At 42.1% G+C, this 27022-nt stretch overlaps 1 pseudogene; it reads left to right on the top strand.

Annotated features, from left to right (window-relative positions):
- The first annotated feature begins 1179 nt into the window (after window positions 1-1179).
- LOC116901057 lies at window positions 1180-23264 on the top strand (annotated as a pseudogene).
- Window positions 23265-27022: the final 3758 nt, after the last annotated feature.

Below are 27022 nucleotides of genomic sequence, written 5' to 3' on the forward strand. Positions count from 1 at the left end.
GTTTGGCCCTGAAAGCCTTTTACAGCACAAAGCAAGAGTTGGAATATACTTTAAAGGCTATTCTACCAAATAAGAAATGCTGTAAGTGAAGCATTTGGCATGCCAACACAAGGACTTGAGCTCAATCCCCAGTTGAGTTTCAGTTCAGTTCAACCCACAGAACCCACATTAAATGGCATGGCTGTGATCCCAATACTGGGGAGGGAGAAACAGGGAGACTGGTCATCAAGACACAAACCAATGAGAGACCCTATCTCAATATGACCCCAGGGGAATGACCCCAGGAATGAGGTTGACCTCTGGTTGCACCTGTACATCCACGTACAGGTACTAGCTCAAAGAAAGAAAGATCGGTGTAAGGAGACAGGAGCTTTGAAGACTCGAATGCCAAGGCCATGAAGAGCGAGAACAGAAGAAATCAAGAACAATTCCTGTCCCAGAAATTATCTACACCCTTCCTTCTTTGTATAACCAGAATTAACCTAAAAGCTTCCCCCTCCATTTAAAATTACTCCCTTGGGAATCTAGAAATAAAAACTCGGGGTTCTTCTTCACTGAAGAGACGTGACCCCTGGATATTCCATGCTGATCGGGCATTACTTATGGAAAAAGTTCATTCATGCAAGCTCACCCACGTGAATGTTTTTAGTTTAGTTCCGTTTAGTTTAGTTTAGTTCAGTTCAGTTTTGTTTTGTTTTGTTTTGTTTTGTTTTGTTTGGTAGAGCTAGCCATGTCCCCTCACCACACATCTTCCTAAAACCAGGACACGATAACAAAATAAATGTTTTGATACTGGTTTTTATAAAGCCTGTCTCCAAGCCAGCATTTATCCACTTAACTCTTCTTTGATAAAAGTTCTTCTGAGAATTTGTGACTACGGGCCATTTGACCTGTGACCTGATAAGATACTGCACAGAACACCAAGCAAGCATCCGATATTCTCACCAGCAGATTAATTTATATTAATTCAATTCACACTGAAAACTTCTTACCTCTTTGATCAAGAGTCCCAGAACAGGACACTAACAGCCAGGACATCTTCATTTTGGAGCAAATCTCTAAGTCTGCGCTGCCCTCAAACCTGAAGGTCAGTTACCACTTTTCCTAATAATCCGTGACTGGGAATGGAAGCTTCCAGGTTTGCCCGTTTGGGATCCTAACATAGAACCTGACTTGGAGATGGCAGCCGCCAGCCTGGCTTCACACTCCGTAAAATCTGCTCACACCTCAGACAGGTCGGTGCGGCACCGTGATGACCCCAGCATGGCCTTTGACGGGACTCTATTTCCGTGTTGTGTGGGTAAGGGATTATATCTCCTTAGAGATGTGTGACTGTTAAATGTGGAAGGCGCTCAGTCCGAAGTTCTCAGTCTGAGGATCTCCACCCCTTGGAGGGTCGAAGGATGCTTTCACGGGGCTCATATACCAGATGTCCTGCATATCAGATATTTACTTTACAATTCATAGCAGTGGTAAAATTACACTATGAGGTAGCAACAAAAATAATTTAATGGCTGGGGATGCCACAACATGAGAAAGGGTTGCAGCGTTAGGAAGGTTGAGGACCACTGGGCTAAGTGCTTAGCACCCCCCAAAGAACTGCAGTTCTCACTCTATGGCATGAGTGATCTGAGAGACGGCTAATGTCTCTTCCTGAAGCTTTGGCATTGGAAAGCAGCATTGAGAGGATTGCCTAAACTAATCTTTAACTTTGCTGAAAGGGAAAATTGCTGACATTAATAAGATCGGAAGGAGACTCCAGGGATGGATCATTATCCCTGGCTACTTCTTTCTCTGTAAAATTCTTGTAAAGCAAGAATACAAAGTACCCAGGATGAATTCAAAGTCGAAGATTCCCCAAGACCTACGGCCAGAAAAGGAAAAATCATGAAGGTTACATCCAGCCCAGTCACTCTGAAGACAACTCCTGGATTTGTTTCACGTATCTGCTTTTGAAATCTATTCTCACAGTAACACCATTTTTAAATAGCCAATTTTAATCTGTCCTTGCATTTGGCACGTGGCTGAAAATACATAAATATCATATCCTGTTTTCCCAGGAATGAAAGGTAAGATAGTTACCTCCCAGCATGTGTCCCCAGTGTACAGAGAGACGAACCAAAACTCGTACAGGACAAATGACTCTTCCTTGGTTATCTAGCTTACGGCAGTGATGAGATTTTAATTCATATTTCTGTCATTATAGAGCCTAAATCCGTCACTATAATCCGTGCCAACCCAGATGCAATAGACCCTCTTCCTGAACTAAGCACCCCGAGAAGCATCACAGACCCCAGCCCCTGGGTACCATTTCCTTGGTCTCCAGAATCTGAGAGCTTCAGGTGACGTTCACTTCTTCCTGATCCAGTTTGACTTTCCTCAAACCAGAATTTGCAATAAACCCCACTGTGAGCTGTCCCTCAAAGCCCCACTCGGTTTCCATCCCTCTCTGAGAATTTGCCTGTGAGATCCAGCCAGCCTCTGTGAAGCCCAAGTCTTTCTCCTGACGCCCCACTTATCAATCTCCATCTAAAGCATCCTCGCCGATTCTCTTTCTAGGAAAAGCTCCAGGCTTTCCTTCCAGCCAGCCTTTTTCAGTGGGACCCAGTCTCTGTGAGTCCTGAGGCCTCCCATCCCCTCCGTTTCTTGTGCAATCCTTGTAGCACCCACCAGCCCTCCGTTCTCTGTGGTACCCACATCCCACCTTCCCGTTCCAGCTCAGCCTCTTTCCAGGCCTCCTCACCTAACCCTCCCACACACTCAGGCTAGAGCTAAGCACTCCACCTAATGGACCTCCGTACTCAGCCTCAATATTTGCTTTCCGATACATTGGATTTATAGAGTGTTTGCCTGAATTAAAATGAGAAATTTTAGAGCAAACCAAGGCTTCTCAGCTGCTAAGCTCCATCATGTACTTTAAATAAGGAGAAGGGGGGAGTGTGTGTGGAGGGCTGCCGGGTGCATCCACCCTGCCCTGAATTACCATTTTGTTCCAGGCCGCTCACCTTCCAACCCAGCTGGTGCCTCCCCTGCCCTGCTTACCTCCCCTAGCTAAGTTAACAAAGCAGTTACCGCTCATCTGCAGAGCGCTTCTAATCGACTCCCATGAAATAATATTTGCTTTCCATGCCTACTTTGAATCCCACTCACTTTGTTAAATGATTGCCTCTGGCTGCCTCCGCTGGCTAATCTAATAGTTTCTAGTTTGTACAAGCAAAGCATTTCAACCACCTATATAAATAACTTAAGCAGGAGAGGGCACTTGAGCAGCCCCAGCACAGGGCTATAGGACATGACAGGTCCCCAAATGACACCTTGACCAAGCTCCTGGAGGATCACCTCCCGCTGAGTAGAGAGCTATATTAAATGCTATATTGAACCAGGCTGAAATGACACTCTGTCTTTCTAGCGTGAGCTTGAGATTGATGGTTTACGTGTGGTGGGGGGAGTGTGTGTGTGTGTGTGTGTGTGTGTGTGTGTGTGTGTGCGCGCTGTGTGTGTGGTATATGTCTTTGTGAGTGTTTAGGAGGTATGAGTGTGTGTGTGTGTGTGTGTGTGTGCTATGTGTGTGTTATATGTGTGTGTGTGTGTGTGCTATGTGTGTGTGTTATATGTATGTGGTATATGGGTGTGGGGGGTATATGTATGTGTGTGAACTTTTTGGGATATGAGTGTATGTGGCAGGTGGTAGTGAGGTGTGTGTGTGTGATTTATGTAGGTATGTGAATGTTTGGGAGACTTGAATATATGTTTGCTGTGTGACATATGTGTATTTGTGAATGTTTAGAAGTACAAAGAGTATGTGGGGGTGGTAGTGATATGTGTGTGTGTGTGTGTGTGTGTGTGTGTTCCTTCTATGAAAGAACACTCTCTGTGTCTCTGTGTCTTTCCTGTCTCTCCAATTGTCTGTTTCCATTGTAGCAAAGGGAACTGTTGGGTAAAGCAGGGATTAAAAAAGCTAAATCAAGGTGCAACCATTTCTCCAAGAAAAATATTAAATCAACCAACTTTAATTTTTAATTAAATACATATAACATCAAAACTTACAAATATAGACTATTTTCAGGAAAAGCTAATATTCTAAGTATATTTGCAGTGTTGTTCAACTATTATATAGAACGTTTTTTAAATTTTAAATTTTTTAATTTTTAGTTTTTAACAATTAAACAATGGCTAATTATTCCTCTCAACCCTGCCCTTTGGTTGGCACCAATCTACTCTCTCTCTCTCTCTCTCTCTCTCTCTCTCTCTCTCTCTCTCTCTCTCTCTTTCACCATGTTTGATAACTTTGGGCACCTCATTGAACAGATTCATGGAGTCGCTGTGTGCAGACCACCATATTTTATTTAGTGCAGTGTCTTCAAGGTTCATATACATGTTGTCACATTGATAGGCTTCTCTTCCTTTTTCACTTGTATTTTCTCCTCTTCCTGCTCCTCCTCCTCTTCTCCTTTCTTCTTCTTTTTCTTCTTCTTCTCCCTCCCCCTCTTCCTCTCCTCTCTCTCTCTCTCTCTCTCTCTCTCTCTCTCTCTCTCTCTCTCTCTCTCTCTCTCTCTCAGGATATCCCACTGTACCTCTTCATCCCTCAGGGCATGCGTGCTTGGGATGCTTCCATTCTACTACTATGCACATCATCGGTATGGACATACTTCTGTGAGTTCCACTGCTGCAGTTTGAGTATAAAATTGTACACACACTTGGTCTCTAGCTGGTAGTACAGGAGACTGTGGAAACTAGAACATCATGCTTTCGTGGAGAATGTAAGCAAAGCCACCGGAGGCCTGGGGGTAGGGGTGGGGTTATCATCCAGCCTGCTTCTGATTCTGATCCTTGATTTATTTTTCATCAAAATATGGAATTGCAAACTGGTACAACCACTCAGGAAATCAGTCTGGTGGTACCTCAGATAATTAGACATTGTACCACTGGAGGACCCAGCTATACCACTCCTGGGCATATACCCAAAAGATGCTCCAACATATAACAAGGGCATATGCTCCCCTATGTTCATAGCAGCCTTATTTATAATATCTAGAAGCTGGAAAAAAACCAGATGTCCCTCAACAGAGGGATGAATACAGAAAATGTGGTACATTTATACAATGGAGTACTACACAGCCATTAAAAACAATGACTTCGGGGGTTGGGGATTTAGCTCAGTGGTAGAGCACTTGCCTAGCAAGCACAAGGCCCTGGGTTCGGTCCCCAGCTCCGAAAAAAAGAAAAAAGAAAAAAAAGAAAAAAAAACCAATGACTTCATGAAATTCACAGGCAAATGGATGGAACTAGGAAATATCATCCTGAGTGAGGTAACCCAGTCAGTCACAAAATAACATACTGATAAGTGGATATTAGGCAAAAAGTGAGGAAAATCCATGATTCAATTCACAGACCACATGAAGCTCAAGAAGATGTAAGACCAAAGTGTGGATGCTTCAGTCCTTCTTAGAAGGGGGGACAAACTAATCACAGGAGGTAGAAGGTGAGAGGGACTTGGGAGGAAGTGAGGGGGAGGGGAAAGGGGGAAGATATGGGAGGAGACAGGCAGAAGTAGAGAAGGTCAGGAAATTCAACAGAGGTGTGTAGCAATAGGGGATGGGGAATTAGGGGTAGCCACCAGAAGGTCTCAGATGCCAGGAAAGCAAGAGGCTCCCAGGACCCAAAGGGATAACATTAGCTGAAATACCTAAAAACGGTAGAGAGAATCAGTAGAGATTATATCTGGAGATTAGGCACAGCCTGCAATTGAGGCATAGGGCCACCAACTGATCTCACCAATATTAACCTAAAGTTACACCTGTCTAAAGGAAAGGCAGAGATAAAAAGTGGAGCAGAGACTGAAGGAAAGGCTATCCAGAGACTGTCCCACCTGGGGATCCATACCATATGTTGCCACCAAACCTAGACATTATTGTGGATGCCAAGAAGTGCTTGCTGACAGGAGCCTGATATAACTGTCTCCCAAAAGCCACAGTCAGAGTCTTACCAATACGGATGGGAATGCTGGCAGCCAAATATCAGACTGAGCACAGGGACCCCAATGTAGGAGCTAGGGGAAGGACGGAAGAAGCTAAAGGGATTTGCAACCCCACAGAAGAACAATATCAACCAACCATACTCCCCAAGAGCTCCCAGGGACTAAACCACCAACCAATAAGTATACATGGAGCGACCCATGGCTCCAGCTACACCTGTAGCATAGGTTGGCTTTATCTAGCATCAATGGGAGGGGAGGCTCTTGGTCCTGTGAAGGCTAGATGCCCAGTGTAGGGAATGTTAGGGTGGAGAGGGAGGATTGGATAGGTGGGTGTGGGAGGTCCCTCATAGAAGCGGAGGAGAGGGGATAGGGAGCTTACAGAGGGGAAACTGGAAAAGGGGGGTAACACTTGAAATATAAATAAATATAATATCCAATTTTTTTTAAAATGTGGAAAACAGCTATCTTCCTCTCCCACTCCTATGAACACTGCAATGGCATTTCTTCAGGAAGAACTGAAACTGTGAGCAAAATAAGCATTCCTTCTCCTTAAGTTGTTGCTGTCAGGCACTCCCTCACAGGGATGTGAGCATCGCATCGATGAGCACACTCTGATTCCATCTGTTTCAGGGATATACCTAAAAGTGAAATTTCTGGATAAATAAATCATTTACCAACAATGTTCAAGGAACCCAATTTCTCCACAACCTCAGAAGCACTCTTCTGTTTCTACTCCTTTTAATAATACTCACCCTAACAGATGTGTCTTTTTTTATTTTTTATTTTGATAAGTTTGTTTGACAGGGCTACAATGTGAAAAAAATCAAAATCAAGTTAGGATGAAGATAAGGTTCTGATGAAAGAGAAGGGATTTCCACCCTTGAGTCAAGTCATTTTCTACAATAAATTGGCCAACTTCAGAGTGCAGCAAAGCATTGGATAAACTGTCATGTCTGTGGGGCCCACAAGCTGGAAAGAGCCGTAGACACATATCAGAAGCTCTCTCTAATTGACAGCCACTTGCAAATGAAAAATTGGTTTCTTCAAGGAGTCTCACTAGGGAAAGAAAACACTCTTAAGGCCAGACCCAATGTCCAGCAGTAGATGGCCAACATAAGACAAACTCAACAGCATTTTTAGGATTTTCTTTCTGAGAATATTAAATTGGAATGTTTTGTTTTGTTTCTTTTCATTTTTTGTTTTTTTACCTTGTGGCTTCTGGTTTTGTTTTTATTTTAATGGGATTCCTAAGTGTATGATCCTGTGTCTCTGCATCTATGTGCATTTCTTGTGCTATTTCTTTGGATCTTTTTCTTATTTTGTTACTCTTTTACATTCCAGTTTGTTCATTTTTTTTATTTTTCTTATTTAATTTTATTGTCATTCCTTAGATGCCTGTTTGTTTTCTAATGAGAGGCAAAAGGGTGTGGATCTAGAAGGGAGGTGAAGGAACTGAGAGAAGTGAGGGAAGGAAAACCCATAACAAAATATATTGTAGGGGGGAATCTATAGAAGACGAAGAAGAAGAAGAAGAAGAAGAAGAAGAAGAAGAAGAAGAAGAAGAAGAAGAAGAAGAAGAAGAAGAAGAAGAAGAAGAAGAAGAAGAAGAAGAAGAAGAAGAAGAAGAAGAAGAAGAAGAAGAAGAAGAAGAAAGAAGAAAGAAGAAGAAGAAGAAGAAGAAGAAGAAGAAGAAGAAGAAGAAGAAGAAGAAGAAGAAGAAGAAGAAGAAGAAGAAGAAGAAGAAGAAGAAGAAGAAGAAGAAGAAGAAGAAGAAGAAGAAGAAGAAGAAGAAGAAGAAGAAGAAGAAGAAGAAGAAGAAGAGAAGAAGAAGAAGAAGAAGAGGAATAGACCTCCCCCTTATTTGTTTTTTGCACTGTCTATGGAAATCCTCACAGTTTCAGAACAAATACTGTCACACAGATGTGACCCATAGAGCCCAAATATTTAACAAACGGCCCTTTACAGTAAAATCTCAACAGTTTGACTCTCATAAAAGAGGATCCTGTCAAAGATACCTTTATAAGAACACAAGTCTCCTAGTGCCAGTCAACCAGGACTCAAATAAGGAAGACAGAGCCCTCTGATTCTTTTGTAGACAGGCAGTGTGTTGCAAGTGAGGAACACCACTCTGCCCTCATTAGAATGAGAAGAAGCACCCTCTGAGATCTTGGAAAGTCTAAGGGAGAGAATCAGTCTTGGGTTTCAGAGTGCAGATAACAGAGCTTGAGCCTGGGCTGGGCCAGGCAAAGTACCCAAAGTGTCCTCTATGGTGATGGTGATGGTGGTGATGGTGGTGGTAGTGGTGGTGGTGGTGGTGGTGGTGGTGGTGGTGGTGGTGGTGGTGGTGGTGGTGGTGGTGGTGGTGGTGGTGGTGGTGGGGCAGTTAAACACATAAAGTTACTGGGTCTCAGTACAGGACTGATGAACTGTGTGTAGCTTAGCAAGAGTGGCTGCAAGGCAGGGAGAGAGCATGGAAGCAAGTTAGATCACCGGGAGCAAATGCTTCAGCATGAGGTATTTGGCATCAGCCTTTCAGGTGAGCATCTTGGAAGCTCTTATACCCCAGGATATGGGTGTCCCTGTTTCAGTTCCCACCATCCTACTTTGTGAGAATCGAGAAAAAGTACTCTGAATGATTACAGATGAAAGGATGAGAGAGCCAAGGTCCCTTCCACTGGTTGGGTGTTAAGAAGGTCTTGACATTTCCAAGCAGTTTAGACTGCCAGTTCTTGATTCTGCTGAATTAGTTGCACTGACATTCTTATATCCTAACTGCTTAATCCAGTTTCTTACATGGCAATATTTCTTGTAGAAATACTACCTACCACCCCCTAATTTGATCACTCCCCATTGTGTTATGAGTCTAACAGGAGGACAGATGCTAATGGTCATAACATCACCATTAATACCATTAACACTAACAGTAAGTCCCAGGATCTGACGATTTTGCATTCTTAAAATACCTGGTGATTGTTGTGCTTATTTAAGCAACACTGAACATTGGAAGTCACCCAAGTGGGTCGTGTTTTCGAGGGGAGTGTTGCATGCCACAGCTGGCAGGCTTCCTAGATCTTTTCTCTCCTCTTACATTTTCCCCGACCTGCTTCTCAGAAATTCCAAAGTTCAGCTAGCTTCACCTTCAAGAAGTACTAACTCATTTTTATATCATGGCTTTTGCAGCAGCTGGCCTGAGGTTTCACCTTCCATGTCTAACCCTGGACCTGCCGAGTAATCTAACCTCAATCTCCCAGAGCCTCCTCCAAAGGTAGACTTGGGGTCATCTGGGTGATGATAAGCATTTTTCTCAACTTCATAAAAAGTAATGCAAGGGAGGCTTTAGGAAGGAACATTTTCAAGATATGTAATATCCATGCAAGACTAACCATGATGTTCTTTAATAATTTGTTTATTTAATTTACATGCCAAGCACAGCCCTCTCTCTTCTCTCCTCCAAGTCCTGCCCTTACAAATCCTTTCCCCCATTAGCTCTCCTCTTCTCCTCAGAGAAGGGAAAGCTCTCCTTGGGTACCACCTGCTCTGGGACATCTAAGCACATCTTCTCCCACTGAGACCCCACCGGACAGTCCAGTTAGGTGAAAGGGATCCAATGGTAGGCAACAGAGTCAGATACAACTCCCATTCCAAATGTTAGGGGACCTACATGAAGACCAAGCTGCACACCTGCTAAATGTGGAGGGGGTCTAGTCTAGCCCCTGAATGCTCTTTGGTTGGTGGTTCAGTCTCTGTGAGCCCGCACAGACCAAGGTTAGTTGACTCTGTAGATCTTCGTGTGGTGTCATTGACCCCTCAGGCTTGTTCACTTGTATCCTCCATTCTTTCAGACAACTCCCAGATCTCTGCCTGACGTTTGATTGTGGGTCTCAGCTCTGCCTGCATTTGGTGCTGGATGAAGTCTCTCAGAAGGCGGTTCTGCTAGCCTGTCTGCAAGCATAACAGAGTATAGTTAATAGTGTCCTGGGTTGGCTGACATGGGAAGAGTCTCAAGATGGGGCAGTCATTGGTCGGCTGTCCCCTCAACCTCTACCCCTTTATCTCTGCACATCTTGTAGACAGGACGAATTTTGGATTCCATGATTTTCACATCTCTCAATAGAAAGCAAGCACTCTGCTTCGAACAAATGGAGAGAAGTCCAGGAAGATGAGCAAAAGCCAATAGATATTGACCCCGTCCACTTAATACCAATTAGATCCATGCCTGATCATCTGTCTTCAAGGAAGCACAGTTAGATTGAAATTCATCCAAACAGTATGGCTGCATGACATCGGGGATCCCTGGAATAAGCACGTTCTCCCAAGTTATACATTTAGCTAGTAACAGACTAGGCACTTAACCAACTTCAGCTTCTCTGGTACTCCCTGCTCAGGCTAGGTATAGGAGAAATAAAGGTTGCTTAAAGCCTTGAAAAGTGAGTCTTAATTTGCTGTGGCTGTCACTTGTGACCTTTCCGTTGCAAATACCAAGATGTCCTGTACTCCATGTGACTCATGGTTCCGGGCACCCTCACCCCACAGGAGTGTATACATCAACTCCCCAATGAGACTTAATAACAATAATTTGTAATATCACTTTTTCTCTAATTTCCTCTCCAAAAAAATCAATAAATGGTTAGTGATGCTATTAATAGAGGGAAAGCAGATATTTCTCTCTATTATAAGAATTGATATTTGTAGCACTTATGAGAGAGGGGAGAGAGGGAGTGTAATAAGCACCAAGCTTAATAAATGTTAACTTGGGGTTTCAAAGGAGATAAGGAGAGTGAAATACGAAGCTCTCATTCAGGGGCTACAAAGACCTGAATTCAAGTGCCTGAATCCAGTATCTCTCTTCACATCCCAGGGTTGTTGTGCTGAACAGTTAACAGTAAATGGCATAATGTGTGCTGGTGACAGGGAGATGCTATATTAGAGCAAGTCCACGGTCAGAGGTATCTCCTCCGTGACACTTCCTCCTTCTACATTCTAATTCTATGCCTGCCAGTGTAAGTTTCACCGGTCATGATCAGTAGCCAGTTTCTGGACCTGATCCTCTCTAGTTCGTTTTTGCTTATCCTTAAATCACTATAAGGTTTTAGGACGAGCTGCTAGTCTCTCCACCTTAATGGTCCTCCCTTTTCATGCCTATTATGTCATTGTCAAGTACATCCCGGAAATGATTTCATGTCGGCCTGCATGCTGGAGGCTTTCCACGGAGATCTCCGGTCTGGCTAGGTTCGTGGGTTCGGGTGAAGGGGAGAGAACCCTGGCAGAGAGGGGGAACTGCTTCTGCCTCTGTTTCCATGTTGTCACTTCAGTTAGGGCCTGGCTGAGCTAGTGGGAGACTGACTAGCCAGTGAGGATGCAGGGGAGCTTCTGGTGACAATTTCAGGAGATCAGTTCTCTTCCCCAAGCGACTGTGTTACAGCTCTTATGACAGAAATTCGCAGATGATGGAGTAATTCCTGCACACTTTAATCCTTCTGAATAGGATTCTTAAATACAGTTTTGGGGATGGGGCAGGATCTGACAGCAGATTCTTCCTATTGGTTTGACCTGAGAAATTGGGAAGACCTCATCTACATATTTGGGGGCGTGGTTCTGCTTTTCTGTGACTGGTCTATCTTGAGCCTATGTGACCTGTGGAGGAGGGGCTTGGGGCGTTTTTCCTACTTGACTGATTTATCTCAAACCTCTCTACAGGGGGTTGTGGGGGTCTGACCTCCTGGGAGACTGGGGAGCTCCTGCCATCCCTTGGGTCTCCAGGGCTTCAACCTATCTTAATGAGGGATCAGGATACCTTTCACAGCCCACAGTCCCACAACTCCTTTTTTTACTTTTTTAAATGGGAGGTATCATTTGTAGTGAAAATTTTGGGTGAGACTGAAATATATATTTAAAAAAAAACACCACTAAACAGTCTGGAGGGGTAGTGCAACTAAACCAGAGGGGTAACAGTGAATGAGGGTGGGGGTTTGGAGGACACAGGATTATTGAACCAAGTAATTGTTCTATGGGTTGTACAGTTTGAGGGTATTAACATTGGTATTAAACAACATCAGATTAATCTATCTAGACATCATGCTTTCCTTACTATCATGTAACTTCCCCAAGTTCAGTAGCCATTTGTCCTTGGCAAGAAAGTTCATCTGTGGCTGGGAGGTCCCAAGTCTGCCCTCTGTGGTTCTCAGCTGTCATCTGTGACTCTCAGTGTCTTGGGAGTCTTCAGTCAGAGGAGGTATCTGGAGGAAGACAGCTTTGTTGTCCCAGGCAGGTTCGAGGAGATGGCGTTCAGTCTCAACTGGATCTGTGGCAGCAGCAGTGTAGATAAACCTGAGGGTGATCACAACAGAGAAGCAGAACCCCAGCAGGGAATGTCTGCATAGGGTACGTGGTGTGGGTTAAGTCTGTGATGGTTTGCTTGGGAGCACATCATGGTCTGCTCTTATGATCCTAGAGAAGCAAGGATGTTAGAGGAATTTAATTCTGGAAGGCATCCTTTAAGTCTGCTTTGGATGGCTGAGAAAGAAAACATCATGTAAATTATGTATCTGGGATAGTCAGGAACAGTTTGTCTGTGAAAGAAATCTGGTTGTTAATTAAGGAGTAAATAATGACTATTAGTATAGTTGGTTTGACCTGTGGGAATAGATTAGATGACTTTTGAATCTTCAAGAAAATTTAAACAAATGGAAAATTTTTAGACATAAATCACAAATGCTAGGGAGAATATTTCATACAAATCCAGGTAAGGACAGGCCCAGTCCTCCCCAAAACAACTCCTAAAGAGAAGAAGAGACTTTCACAACCAGCCTGGTCCTCAGGGGACACAGGGTTTACAATGTGTCTTCAGCTATACTGAGTCTATACCAGTATCAGAAGATTGTGAAGGACCACATCTTCTTGATTTTGAGAGTTCATCTGACCACACTTGGAGAAGGTTGCATAGGTGTCAGAATTAGGTCAACCAACAACATCATTTATGGATGATTAAATCCTTAGTGATCCTAGGCAGGAAGAACAAGATGAGATTAGAAGCCACAAGTCTTTTTTTTTTTTTTTTTTCTTTTTTTTTTTTTTTTTTTCGAGCTGGGGATCGAACCAGGGCCTTGCGCTTCCTAGGCAAGCGCCTACCGTGAGCTAAATCCCCAACCCCTAAAGCCACAAGTCTTGAGGGACACTCTCTGGTTTGTGGTAGAGACATAAATAAGGCAATAATACTGGCTCTAGCAGAGAAAAATGTAGGGGTGAGATGACTCTTAAATGTTCTTTCTTATGACAGTGAGAGAAATTTCTTCTTAGCAATTTCTATTGTCAAACTTGAAAATCAGGAGAGAATCACAGAGGCAGATCCAGTGACACCAGAGTAGTCTGAATGGGCCACCTTTACTGGTCCACACTCAAACACATGGCTTCTAAGTTAATGTTGTCCTTCTCATTAGAACAAAGCACTGAGATGACTGCCTTTTCCCCACGAGATGTTCTGTTTCACATAAATGGGGGAAAGGAATAGAAGAACACCACCAAGGTTCTTCCCAGAGGGACTCTGCATTTACTGAACTCCCGGGTTACATGTAAAATAAGATGGACTCTAGAAAATCATAACACAAAGTATCATAACCTTCATACCACCAGCAGGACCTGTTCAAATTCCTAGAACTCAAGAGGATCTCCTTACTCTGTATCCTGATGTCTTATATCAAGGCAACAACATCAAATATGGTGTCCTTGGTGACAGAGAGGTGCTGGGGCTGAACCCATGGATAAGGTAGACTTTGAAGGGACATCTACATGCGATAGGCAAAGTGATGATCTCCAAAGAAGAAGGACACCATTGAAGATACTGCATGCTGACAAGAGTGACACTTAGACATGAAGTAGCCTTTCTATCACCCTCTAAATAAGTAGAATATCTCAACGATATACCTAAGAGTCATCATGTCCTCTTGGTTACTCCTGAGTTTTTGGGTAAAAAGTCTCAATAACAGATTCCTATTAAAAACAGACAAGAAAAAAAGAGTATTTTATTTTCTTTTTATTAACATATGCTAATTATGCATGATGATGAGTTTTATTTTTATATTTTGATACAAGACAATAATAGTTGTACTATTTGACTGTCATTCTCCTGACTCCTTTTGTTCTTGATGATCTCTTTCCTCTTCTCTGCCAATTTCCAGTCTACTTTTGTGTCACTTGGTGTGTGATCCAGTGACGTTGGGTAGAATTACTTACAGAAGAATGCATAGGTGCCACTTACAGAAGCATGGATATCTTCCCAGTGAGTCCTGCACTCCCTAATTTTGTTTTTCTTGGAAGAGCTGTTTTGGAGATTTGGTCCTGTGATACTGTTAAGAAAAATCTCTTGATCTGTAGTTGACAGGGTACAAGATAGAGAGAATTAATGTCACCCATGATGCCCTAGCTCTGCCTCTTGATGCATTATTAGAATTTCATTGAAACTACTTAATTGCCGTATCATACTCTCTAGCTTTGTAAAAGAGCCCACACTGCTGGAAAGACCAGAAGCTCTACTCCACACAGAGTCAACAGGACATGTGTCTCAGTGAGAGCTACATCAGAGCTATGTGTAGGGAGGTATTGTGAAGGTTAGCTGAGATGAGAACATAAAGTCATAATCGTTTATGCATTGGAGGCTATCATGGCATCTGCCTGGACAGGTCAATAGATGTGAAGTCCCATGACTGATAAAAAAATTGAGCAAAAAGTGTTAGCTAGACAGAATGTACAGGGGTGCATGTAAGAGGAAACAGTCATTAAAGAATAACAGAACAGGCACATGACAAGAATGTTTAGGAAATGAAGTGGTAGGGTATTGAAAACCCTGGAGGCACTAGAGAGATGAAGTTAGAGAGGGGAGTGAGAGTCAGATGATCTAAGGCCTTGTGATCCAAGGGAAAGGACCTGGGCACTACTTGGAAGACAACAGTGAGACTGAGAACTTTAGTAGAAGATATCCCTCCATTTGTAAATGAAGGGGTCACATCTGGAGGCCAGGAGCCTGTGTAGAAGAGTACATGTGCAGGGACGAAATAGGAAGTGCAATGGTGGGCAGAAGAGCATGGACAACTGGGATCTGAAGAAGATACAAAAAAGGCGAGGACAGAGGTGGAAAGCTGAACTGGAGAGGCAGTCGGTGGTGGTGTCCCGGGCTCTGGAGCAAAGAATCAAGCAGGGAAGACAGGGCTGCAGATCAGTGGGACGACACAGAGGCACCATTACAGCTCAGAGCCTTCCAACTTTAGTTTATTTTCTTCTTTGGCTCTAATGACCACACCCCACTCTGTCCAGGGCTGTATAATGGGCATGGGATGCGGGCACTTGTCACTTTCATAATTGATATGCTAAGTGGGAGAGAGCTATGAGCTTGGGAGCATTCCAGTTGTGACAAAAATATGAGGAGATTCCTGGGAAGGGAGGAATATTAATAATAGGAAAAAAACCCTGTACAGCATTTCTGGAACTTCCAAAATTTTTTGATCCAGAAGTCCCTCTTCAGGGACCTTAGCCTGGGAACAATCAAGAAGGAGCATGGAGGTCCCCAGATCTCCAAAATCACAAGAATGCCTGATTAACAGCTCCCTGAAAGCCTGTGGGCTGTTAGGCATTTCTTCTCCGAAAATGGGGTGTGGCTCAACTCTTAGGGTTGGATTCAAAAATTGCCTAATGGAAACAAGGCTGAAAGAGAATTCCTTACCACCAAATGAGCACCATGGTCATGAGAATATAAATACAACAAAAAAGGTATACCTTCTTCTAGGGTCCCCTAAATGCTCCCAGAGTGCCCCTGGTGAGAAAGAAGGGAAGTTGTCTCTTTCCTGAAAGTAAATGAAATAGAATGATTTTACCTACTTTCCCACTAGCCTGAGCAGGTAAGCATGTCAGAGAGGTCAGAGGCATCATGGGAGAATGGGTGCACCCCATATTGAAAAAGTTTTAAGAAGTGGACTAATTGTATGGTCCATGGCCTTAAACTGGTCCTCTTCTCTGAACTTCATTTCTTATATGCAAAACAGGGTAGTGATAGTATTTTCCATTTCACAGGCCAAAGTATACATGCTATGATAATCAGTTTCTGATAAAAAGAAAGGTATTTATGGATTATTGCTTACAACTCTTACTGGTGGAAATTCGGCTCAGCCTTTGAGAGGGTTTGCTGCTCTTGCAGAGGACCTGGGTTTGGTTCTTAGCACCCATACGGCTGTTCACGATCATCCATAACTCTACTGTCAAGATATCGGATGCTCTAGTCTGGCCTCCAGGGGCACTGCATACACATGGTTCATTTCCATTCTTGCAGGTGAGACACGCGTGCAGGTAGAAATAAATTTAAAACAAAGCGAAATGAGTGAAAGGGTCACCATGCTTTATTTACCCTTGGCGTTAGACCTTCAGCAATGAGCTTGCTTTGGAGGTTTCTGTAAATCAATATCCCACGGTTCTCGCAGACACACAGTTCTGCTGAGATGTCCAGACACCCTCCAGCCTGGGACTAGAAATATGAATAGTCCTCTTGTATAGTCACTGGAGATAATCAAATTCTCCATCTATCCATGCATGCATGCATGCATACATTCATACCTACCTACCTCATATGTATCCATCCACCCTCTCATAATAACTTTAAGTGACTACAACATGAGACAAGGTTAGATGCTAAAAAATGCACAAAAGGCGGGGGGAGGCACTGAAGTCTTCAGATTGGGAAGGGACAGTAGAGTTGTGTTTCTGCTAATGCCATCTAGCTGTGTGATCTTGAGCAAGTCGCTACTTTAACAAAGGTTTTGCTCCATCTGCAGCTCAGACCCAGCAAAAGCTGACATGTAGGGCTACCGTGAAGAGTCAGTGACTGCGAGTGAACTGCCCTCACGGATACCCATGGCTAATCACCAGTATCTTCATCGGTATCAGCGTCAGAAACCTTTGTATTTCTTCGGAGCCTTACATGGTGAGCATGTTAGCAGCAGAAGTCGCACTAATATTTATTTCCCCGGTATTTACTGTTACCCAGTTTGATCCAGGTCATGGCTCAAGAAATCCTCCCAGAAGGGTTTTGGCTGGCCACCCATCCACCCGCTTTCCCTTTAAATCTTCTCTGTATCTATCGCTTTTTGGAATTCCACCATGTGCATCTGGTTCTTCTGTACGTACCTATCTTTTTGCCTCCTGCAGTTAATGTGCACTCCCGAAGCGAACAGTGACAGTATCGTTTGTCCTCTGCTCTCAAACTCCGTGAGAATGCTGTCCTCGTGTCTGTGAGTGCGCCTGGCATCAGAATGTCAGTGCATGAATGAAAGGACGAGTGTGGTTCATGCCATTACGGAGCCCTGAAAAGCACAACCAAGTCTGTTGAAACTGAACCCCTAATGTTGAAGAATTCACAAAGCAGGCAGCGTTCGGTCAGGAAGGCTGCTGAGGCTAAAAGCACGAAGGAGCCTGGATGAAAAGCGTCTTCGTGGTTCTGTCTTATAAAACAAAGCAGGGTCAGGGATCGTGTTCCCAGCGTCCCTAGTGGATGCTGATGGACCTCTAATGCTTGTTCTAGGAATGTGCAAAAAAGAAGAAGCACCCCAAATTTATGTCCTACCCAGCCACCCAAAGCTCAAGGCCAGCCCCTCATTTGCATATAAATGCTCATAATGTTTAAATTATTGATTAATACCATTCTATGCCCTTGTGCTTCCTTTGATAGAGAAACAATAATGACTTACATTCATGAACCCCAGCAACAAAAACGGACCGTTATATACTCCTTACTTCTTGCTTTTCTTAAATTCTTTCTTCTTCCCCTAAGTTGGAAAAAAAATGTTGACATTTTCAAGGAAGCAGACTAAGTTGCTACAGTTTGCTGGGGTTTTTGTTGTTGTTGTTGTTGTTGTTGTTGTTGTTGTTGTTGTTGTTTAATATTAGCTTATTTTCTGGGACACTTTGGTCCCTTCACCTTTGCATCACCAGCCTCATCATTTCTAACAAGGGTCACACAGAAGGTTACACGGGTGTGTGGGAAGTAGGGAAGAATAGCCATTGTCTAATGTGCTAACCTCCACCAAGCTTTCAAACTAGAAGTATTTTCTTCATTTATTGTTCCCACCTTATTGGGTCCTAATTTGGGCCGCACATGACTTGAATCCCAGGCATCGCTGTGTGCAGAGAGGAAACAAAGGAGCAGAGCTGGATTCACCGGCCCGGCACAGACTGGATCATAACTGACCGCCCATGCTTCATCTCTAAGCACAAATAACCTGTCTGTCTCTGAAGAGCACACCTGACTTCTGGCGCTAGCCAATACGTGACACTAACCAGTCACAGACTATGACAATTTCTGTTCTAGATCCCGACTCCTCTGAAGTATTCCGCAGAGAAGTGGGAGAGTAAAATAAGGTTTTGGAAAACGTGCCACTTACTGGTTCCCTTTCCTGTAAATATTTTCTGGCTTTGTCTCATTCATTTTTCCCCATTGTCCCATGGAGCGAGACTTATTATTTCAATTTGCAGATGAGGATGTGAGACTGTCCAGAGCGAAGGGACTTCTCACAGCCAACGAACAAGAGCCAAAGTTTCTAGGCAGCTTGCTTAGATTCGTTCATTTGGTGACATGGATCTTGATTGTCATGGAGACTGAAAATGTGGGACTATGTGTGAGTCCTGTATTGCGGTCACCTTTTGGCAGACGTGTTTTCATAAGACTCTAGAACTATTTTACATTTTTCCTCATTGGATACTTAGCTCTGTGTAAATCTGAGGACCAATAGCATCAGAAATTCAACACATTGTAACTAAACTCAATATTTTACTCCCTTATTATCTCTTATTAAAGAGCTGTTCCCACTTTACAAGTCATTGCTTATTCTCATAAGTCATCCTTGAATCCTTCCTTCACTCCCAGCATCTCATAAGCCCCTGGGTCTTGTTTTCCGTCTACTAAGATGTCACAGGTAACTCTGTTCTAGCTCATCCATTAAATATGATAATCATGTCTTTCCTGTAGTCTTCTTTATGGCATCATTGTCCTCAATATTTTTGCTTTCCAGGCCACTATTTTCACTCTGTCAAATTCAGTAACATAAAAATAAATTACCACACGTCTGTTCTAAGACTTTTATGGATACCCCACTGGTCACATGTCCAAGATCAAATACCCCAAGAGATACCTACAATATAGTCCAACATTAAGGGGGCTGGGAAAATGGCTCTGTAGGTAAAGTGCTTGTTTCCCAAGGATGAGGACCTTGAGTTTGATCCTCTGTGTACACATAAAATCTGGGTATAGCAGTACATACCTTTAATCTCAGCAATGGGAAGGTCAAGATAGATGGGTCCCCAGAGACAACCACACTAGCTGGGTCAATGAACTGGTCCAATGAAGGACGCTTTCTCAAAATATAAGGTGGAGAGTGATGCAGAAGATATCCAACACCAGCTGATGCTAACCCCATAGACAGGTGAACCCACATGCACACACACGTGTACATCATGCATATAGACACCCATGATAGTGTTCACACATGCACATAAGTAACTCAACACAATCCTCTAGCCTCATCTCATTTCTCATAATGCTTCCAAGAAATTTTTAATGGCTTCTGTGACACCCAAGGCCTTTTCTTTCTCCTGTGTTCCCTTTTATCCATTTAGGACAGAGCCTCCTCAACCATCTTCACTCTTAACTAATCTTTCATCTCTAAAACCACAGTGACTCCAAAACCACATAGACTTGTGTCTCTGTCACACCTCCTCCAGACACTCAGCCTTTCCCATGTACTTCTTCATTGATCTTACACTACGCTTTGTCATGCACCAACCTTATCCAGGAACATAAACTTCTTAGAAATCAATGTTTCTGTTTGTTTGTTTGTTTCTTGGTTTGTTTGATAATCATTCTTCTTAGTCTCCTTAGCATTTAGCCTGGAGATTTTTTACACAGTGAGAATTATAATACAGGTACTATTTTGAATGTTAACATAAACATATCATAAACATACTCCATGGAGCTATGAAGTCTTCCTAATTATCCTTTTAATTGCTGCATAATATTTCCTTCTGTTGATGCTCTATAATTACTTAAACATTCAATTCAAGTCATTAAATTCAAGAAGCATTTGCCAAGCATATTCTAATGTACATCAGGTACTATGCCAGGAGGCAGGTGCACAAACCAGGGGAAGACATGGCCTCTGCTTCCTGAGAGCTTGTTTTCTAGTTAATGTGATCTCACGTAATAGATGCTATAAGTATGCATTTGTCTTTAAAAGGGAACGGTCCATAAGAAAGAATTTTATTTTCCCTGAAGAAGTTAGCAAAAGTAAAAGCACATGGAATAATTTGTTTGAGGTTTTATTAAAAAAAAATAAGAAGAACCTAAAAGAAAAGAGAAATAGTTATGGCTTGGTCCTCATGGCTTGTGAGACACAGGGTGGGCATATATCAACCCAGCAATCTGACTGGAAGTCCATCCCCAATTCTTCCTGCTACAGAACTCCTCCTCATCCAGACGTGCCTGGAGGAGGATGCTTGCCTCGGCCCTTCTTACTACAGCCCTCACACGTTCATGGAGCTAAGAAATGCTGCTAAATTTTCTCCAGCCCATGAGTTGTGCAAAGTTATGGCTTGTTTTGTTTTAGAGTTTCACAGAATAAGCTCACTAATGCCACGCATTTCATCCTGTTCCCCATTTTCTATAAGAATTGCAATGTTACCAAGGAAACGGGATTGCAGAGCAAATCTCTAGTAAATATGAGTCTCTCAAAAAGTTATGAAGTGAATAAATGATCAAGCCGGGCCTAAATGCATGAGTTTATCTATGTGGGGAATAAAAAAGAATTATAACAATGGGAGAGGGTGGTGGGTAATATTATTATATTTGCAAAAAAAATTTCAATTCCTATCAGTGTCTTGGTACCCCTCGGCTGGAGTATTGCTGCCTTTGGAACCGACAAGGCCAAAAATATTGAGAGCTGTGAAATCAATCCTGCCCCATGACTCACTATTTAATCTACAAACTCATCCAAACGAAGGGAAACAACAGATATTGTATGCACCATTTTCCATATTAGTAGAAGTCTGGAAACAATCTAAAATGTCCACCAATAGGGAGTGGTTAAATAAATTACAGTACGTGAACTGGATGGAGTATTATGAAGTCATTAAAATGGTAATTAGAAAGATTATGTAGCCACATGGAAAAACATTTACTATATAATATTAAGTGGGAAAAAAAGCTGAATACAAAATTGAGTCGAGGCCATCTCTGCAATTATGTAAAAATGTGTGCCCATGAATCAAGACACCAGAGAAAGAGGCAAGCATGTGACGAGCTCTTCTAAACCAGGGAGCTTTTTTTCTCAAAATAAACAAATAAAATGTCCTTTAGCACTGTTAAGATTGTAAGAGGCCCAGGATGGTAGCTGTGGGATCCTGTCCTCTACACCGGTCAGGACTGCCACACCTACGGAATCTCAGCAGCATGGCTACCTAAACAAGACCTGTGTAATGATGACGCCTGTCATCATGCCAAAATGGATGGGGCAGATTGCACAAGCTTCCCCCACTGTATGAAGAGTTACAGGCTGCTGAGAGAAGGAAATCAATTTTCTCCAGGAACAAACCACTGATAGGTTATTCAGAGCCAAGTAGTCAGTAATCAGCCCTGAACATGTATATATTTGAGCGATACTGGACTCGGTGTAGAGCCTGGGCGCGCACGTGCGTGCGTGCGTGCGTGCGTGCGTGCGTGCGTGCGTGCGTGCGTGCGTGCGTGCGTGTGAAAGAGTAAGAATTGTAGAGGTCAGAAATTTGAGATGAAGTCAGGGGGATATGGGAGGATTTGGAGGAGGAGGGATGGAAAGATGTAAATGTAAATATATTTTGCATGGAATTATTGTTTTTTAAAAAATTAATTTATACAAAAGGTTCTGTAGGTTGTTATTTTCAAGTCGTAGGGAATGCTCAAGACTTCCATGACCCCAGAGTTTCTCTGTCTCCTCCTTGTGAACAGGAGTTAGGGTCTCTAACAGGAGTCAGAGGCATGATAAGGTGCTTAGACGAAGCTTCAGTAGCCTTTCGTCCTGGTCTTTGGGGACCCAACTCATAATACCCCTTTTGGCCTCATTTGCTTTCTTGACTTTTCCACTCCGAAGCAGGATAAATATCATCTTGTTTCTTTCGGTTACTACACTAAGAAGATTCTAGACAACTTTTTCACCTCAGATTGCATAAATAAAAGTTACAAGTCAGGGATGCAGAGCAGAGAGCGCCGCAGTTGCCCCCAGCTCGGGGATTTCTGACGCTTTTCTCTTTGCCTTAAGTTCGGGTGTCCTGTAACCCTGCATCCATGCTCCATAATTGTCCCTAATAAACTCATTGATTCTCAGGGGGAAAAAATCGGGTGTCTTTTATGAATAATCAAAGGCAGTAGAACAAACAAACAAACAAACAACAACAACAAAACCCAATGCTATCAGGCCAGCGTTTTAAAACCAAAGAAAGAGATGAAAAAGAGAGGTTTGACCCTACTCGTTTCAAGATTGCATTCTTCAAGGCTTAACTGAGACTGGTGCTGATTTGGAAGCAGTAGCTAAGTTTCTTGATGCTTCTGGAGCAAAAGCTGACTATTGCCGCTATGCGGAAACACTCTGACATTCTGGCAGAGTGCTGGACCCAGGTGGTACACTGGTAGATGACATGATGAGCACAGATGTCTGTGTGTTTGCAGCACAAGAAGACCTAGAGACCATGCAAGCGTTCACTCAGGTTTTTAACAAGTTAAACAGGCACTACAAATACCTGGAGAAAGGTTTTGAAGATGAGGTTAAAAAGTTATTGCTCTTCCTGAAGGGATTTTCCGAGTCAGAGAGGAATAAGCTCACCATGTTGACTGGGGTCCTTCTGGATAATGAAACCCTTAATGTATCCATTCTCTTTTTTTTAAGAATTTATTTATGTGTATGAGTACGCTGTTGCTGTCTTCAGACACACCAGAAGAGAGCATCAGACCCCATTACGGATGGTTGGGAACCACCATGTGGTTGCTGGAAATTGAACTCAGGACCTCTGGAAGAACAGTGCTCTTAACCACTGAGCCATTCTTAACAGTCTTTTTAGTGAAAATTTGGTTAAGGAAGGGTTTTTAGCAACTTTTGCTGTAAAGCCCTTTAAATCATGGGTAAATGAAAAAGACATCAATGCAGTTGCTGCAAGTCTTCGGAAAATCAGCATGGACAGCAGACTGGTGGATTCTGTTTGCAAATTAAACTGTAAAAGTATCAAAAATTAGACATTAATTAATACATGTATTTATAAAAGCAAACATACTCATGGTGTATAAAATCTTTTAAAAATTAAGTTTACACTAATATAAACTACATAAATAACATGCACTATATATATATATACATACATAGATAAATAATGTATCTAGAGTTGATTAGTGGGTTGAACATAAGATGCAAAATAACCTCTATTATGCAATCTGTGTATATATAAATGATCTAATGGATAATAAGGGATCTGTTTGCTAAGGTCACTAGGCACCTGATAGACTAGAATATGTGTAAAAATGATGATAACATTTATGTATGAGGATAAGAAATTGGCCATAATGTAGCCACTTTACATTTTTTTCTGTGTTTGTGAAGTCCTAGGGGTGGATCTTGGTCTCCATGCATGCTAGTCAAGTGACCTATCATGGACCTATGTTCCCAGGTCTTACAACATATTTTCTATATTTATTTATTTTATTTTATGTTCATATAGTAGTTTTTAATGTTTTCATGTAGAGTTGGAGTGGGATCTTAGGGTAAGACTTCTCATATATATCTATATAATATTCTATATTAACCTACTTTCACATCCCTTAAATATGTTCCGACTTATCTCACTATGAGAAGAAACCAAACCAGGAGTTGACTATAAATCTATAACATATTTCAACAAGAACTATTGCCAGTAGTGGTAATAATAATAGCAATAAATTTGATTACACTAAATATATTTAATTATAATAAAATCAGTGTGAATGTAAGTAAATATTTAAGGAAATATAGACAATACATTTTTTCTTTTAAATTTCACAAGAAGAAATTCACCAAGTATTCTTATTTGAACCAAGTCAGAGCTTTTACTAGAACAAAACTAATGGAAAACCCATTTCCAAGAGGATAGGGCTAGCTCCTGATTGAAGTTTCAGTTTGATTTCCTGACCTACTGTGTGTCCCATTACAAGTGGTATTCGGGATCTTTTTGCTTTGAAATTTGTTCTTCTCAAAAGTCTTTTTAGTCTTATTTTTAGTTCCTTGTGGGGTGTGTGTGTGTGTGTGTGTGTGTGTGTGTGTGTGTGTGTGTTTTGTGGGGTTGTTTGTTTGTTTATTTGTTTGTCTTTGTCTTTGTCTTCAAGTCCATCTATTCTGTTGTTTTGAATGCTGCCCCTGGATCTGGAAGGCCCAGAGGAAGCACTGGGTCTGGGAAGCAGAAACACAGGAATGAATGCAAAGACATCACAATCAAGGTCAAGGACTTCACATCCCCTTAAGCTCTATCTAGGTTTAGGCTTTCTCAGGGTTTAGAGATGCTACAGAGACCCAAGTCCCTTCCCCCAGTGAAGTTCAAGTTTTAGAAAAGAACAAAAATGTAAAGAATACTTGGCATGCCAATCAATGTGGGTGAAAAGCATTTTCTTTCTTACATGTGTCCCCAATAGCTATTCTTCAAAGTCATGTATGAAAAAGATCCTAACACAAAAATCTAGACCTACTCGGCTGCCCACTACTGGGCCTATTATTGACAACATCACACACTTTGGTCACAGGACCTTAGCAAATCAAGCTAGTATTGACCTGGATTTTCTTAACTGTTGGCTATATTTCATTGCACAAGGAGATGCTATACAGGTTGGAGGGAAGGGGTTTACTTGACAGCAGTCTTACCCAGTTATAAACCTCGAGAGCCACAGTAATGGCAGTAATATCAAGGTGTACCCATGGATGCAATGGTGGCACAAATGTTATAGGGGTTACCAATCACTTTCTGATTTAATTTAAGGCTTGATCCACATGAGGAAACATAACTGGTACTGTAACTCTAGTCAAGAACCCATTGCTGGGGAGCTCACAGGCCCAAGAATAGAACTTATTATATTTTATTGAATGGACATAATAGCATATAGCCCTAAAATAAATTTGTATCTTTATTCTCATAGATTAGTTCAGTTCTCAGATCACTTCAGAGAAGTTTTTCATGTTTTCATTTAGTGGACAACGGTTAATGTTGAAACTTAACTGATCATAGCTCAAAGAATAACTGTATGTGGAGTGCTTCTGTGTGGATGGAATATCTATTCCACGATCCCTTTACCTATGGAGCAGGGATTACTGCTGAAGAAAGAGTGGAAAGACTGGAAGAGCCAGAGGTCAGAGAGGAGAGTGACAGTATCATCTCAGCACAACTATACCACTGTGCACGTGGATTCACTGCCTGCATAAGACCTGCAAAAGATCAACACAGTTAACATTCTGCTTGGGATGAGGATGAGATCAAGAGCTCCCACCCCTAAATCAGGAGCTATTGATAGTTAAAGGCTTCTTTGTGTGGATGCTGGGAGTCAGTTTTCTTTAAGGGCTTAGCCCCTGTTAGAAGCGCCATGCTCCAATGTATGGCCCATACCCAGGAGTTTATGGGAAATGTAATTTGGACTCAGTTCAGTACAGAAGAAACAAGAGAGAGAGAGAGAGAGAGAGAGAGAGAGAGAGAGAGAGAGAGAGAGAGAGAAGAAGAAGAAGAAGAAGAAGAAAGAAGAAGAAGAAGAAGAAGAAGAAGAAGAAGAAGAAGAAGAAGAAGAAGAAGAAGAAGAAGAAGAAGAAGAAGGAAAGAAAGAAAGGTGGTGAGGCAGTAGTAGAGAGGATAGTGAGTCTGGGAGGAGTCAGAAATGGTAGTAAATATGATCAAAAATACATTGCATACACCTGTAAAATCCTCAAAGAATTCATAAACATTATTTTTTTAGAGTAGAACAAATTTAGGTTGTTCATTTTTCATTGCCAACTGATGATGATTTACCTTCTCATCCCTGGGCCACTGTAAAGAAGTAGAATATGACCATGAAAGAATGGTTTTTAATGAGAAGAGTTCAGCTCCCCAATCAAGATATCTAGCTTTTAATATTCATTGGGCATTCTCCACTGATTCATTGACAAACAGTTCAGTTTATTGTGGTTGATACTCCTCAGTACAGAGGTACTTTTTGGATCTACTTGGCAACAAATTTTTCATTTTTTAAAAATTCTAATTCAGATGGTTCTAATTTGAATTCAGACTATAAATGTTCATTAAAAAATGACTAATAACTATGGAGCGATTCAAATCTGAATAAACATTTTGAGACACTACAGTATGAAATACACAGCTACACAAAAAGTATAGCCTGTGATCAAACAGCCAGCTTCTGGTGTCCTAACCATCTTGGTGACATTTGCTGCTGTGTCATTTCCTAAAAACATAAGGTTAGTGGACACCCTCTACAATCACTGAGGAGCTTAAATCAGTGCATGAAAGTGGATTTGCCTGGCCTGACTCTACGTCTGTGTTGTCTTTGTACAGTTACCACTGCTTTCACCTCCTCCAAGAAGTCCCAGTACGTTGAGACTTCAGACACAGTCCGAACCCTAACTGCTTGAAATGTTCTTAGATCATCAATGCGAAGTCAGCATCGAGAAGTAACTTTCTGCAGTGAACCAAGATTTTAGAAGTTACGTGTTTCAGATCTTTGGTGCCAGCTGACTTGTGTCTGAGATCACCCAGTTGTGAGTCTGCCAGTCTCCATTTATAAAACACACAGTATTGGGCAGCACTGGGGGGTGGGATCCCACTTGCCTTCAAAGAAATATGTTGAGAGTAATTGTTGAATTTCTATTTCCATCCCCCTAAAAGTCTTACCAAAAGGCATCAGGTTCAGATATGGACTTACACATGTTACACAGAACTGGAGAAAATACTTGCTCCAGGTATTACAGATGCTGTGATCTTGGGGAATTTACACCA

This window comes from Rattus rattus, chromosome 5, assembly GCF_011064425.1.
Source record: "Rattus rattus isolate New Zealand chromosome 5, Rrattus_CSIRO_v1, whole genome shotgun sequence".
Lineage (NCBI taxonomy): Eukaryota > Metazoa > Chordata > Mammalia > Rodentia > Muridae > Rattus > Rattus rattus.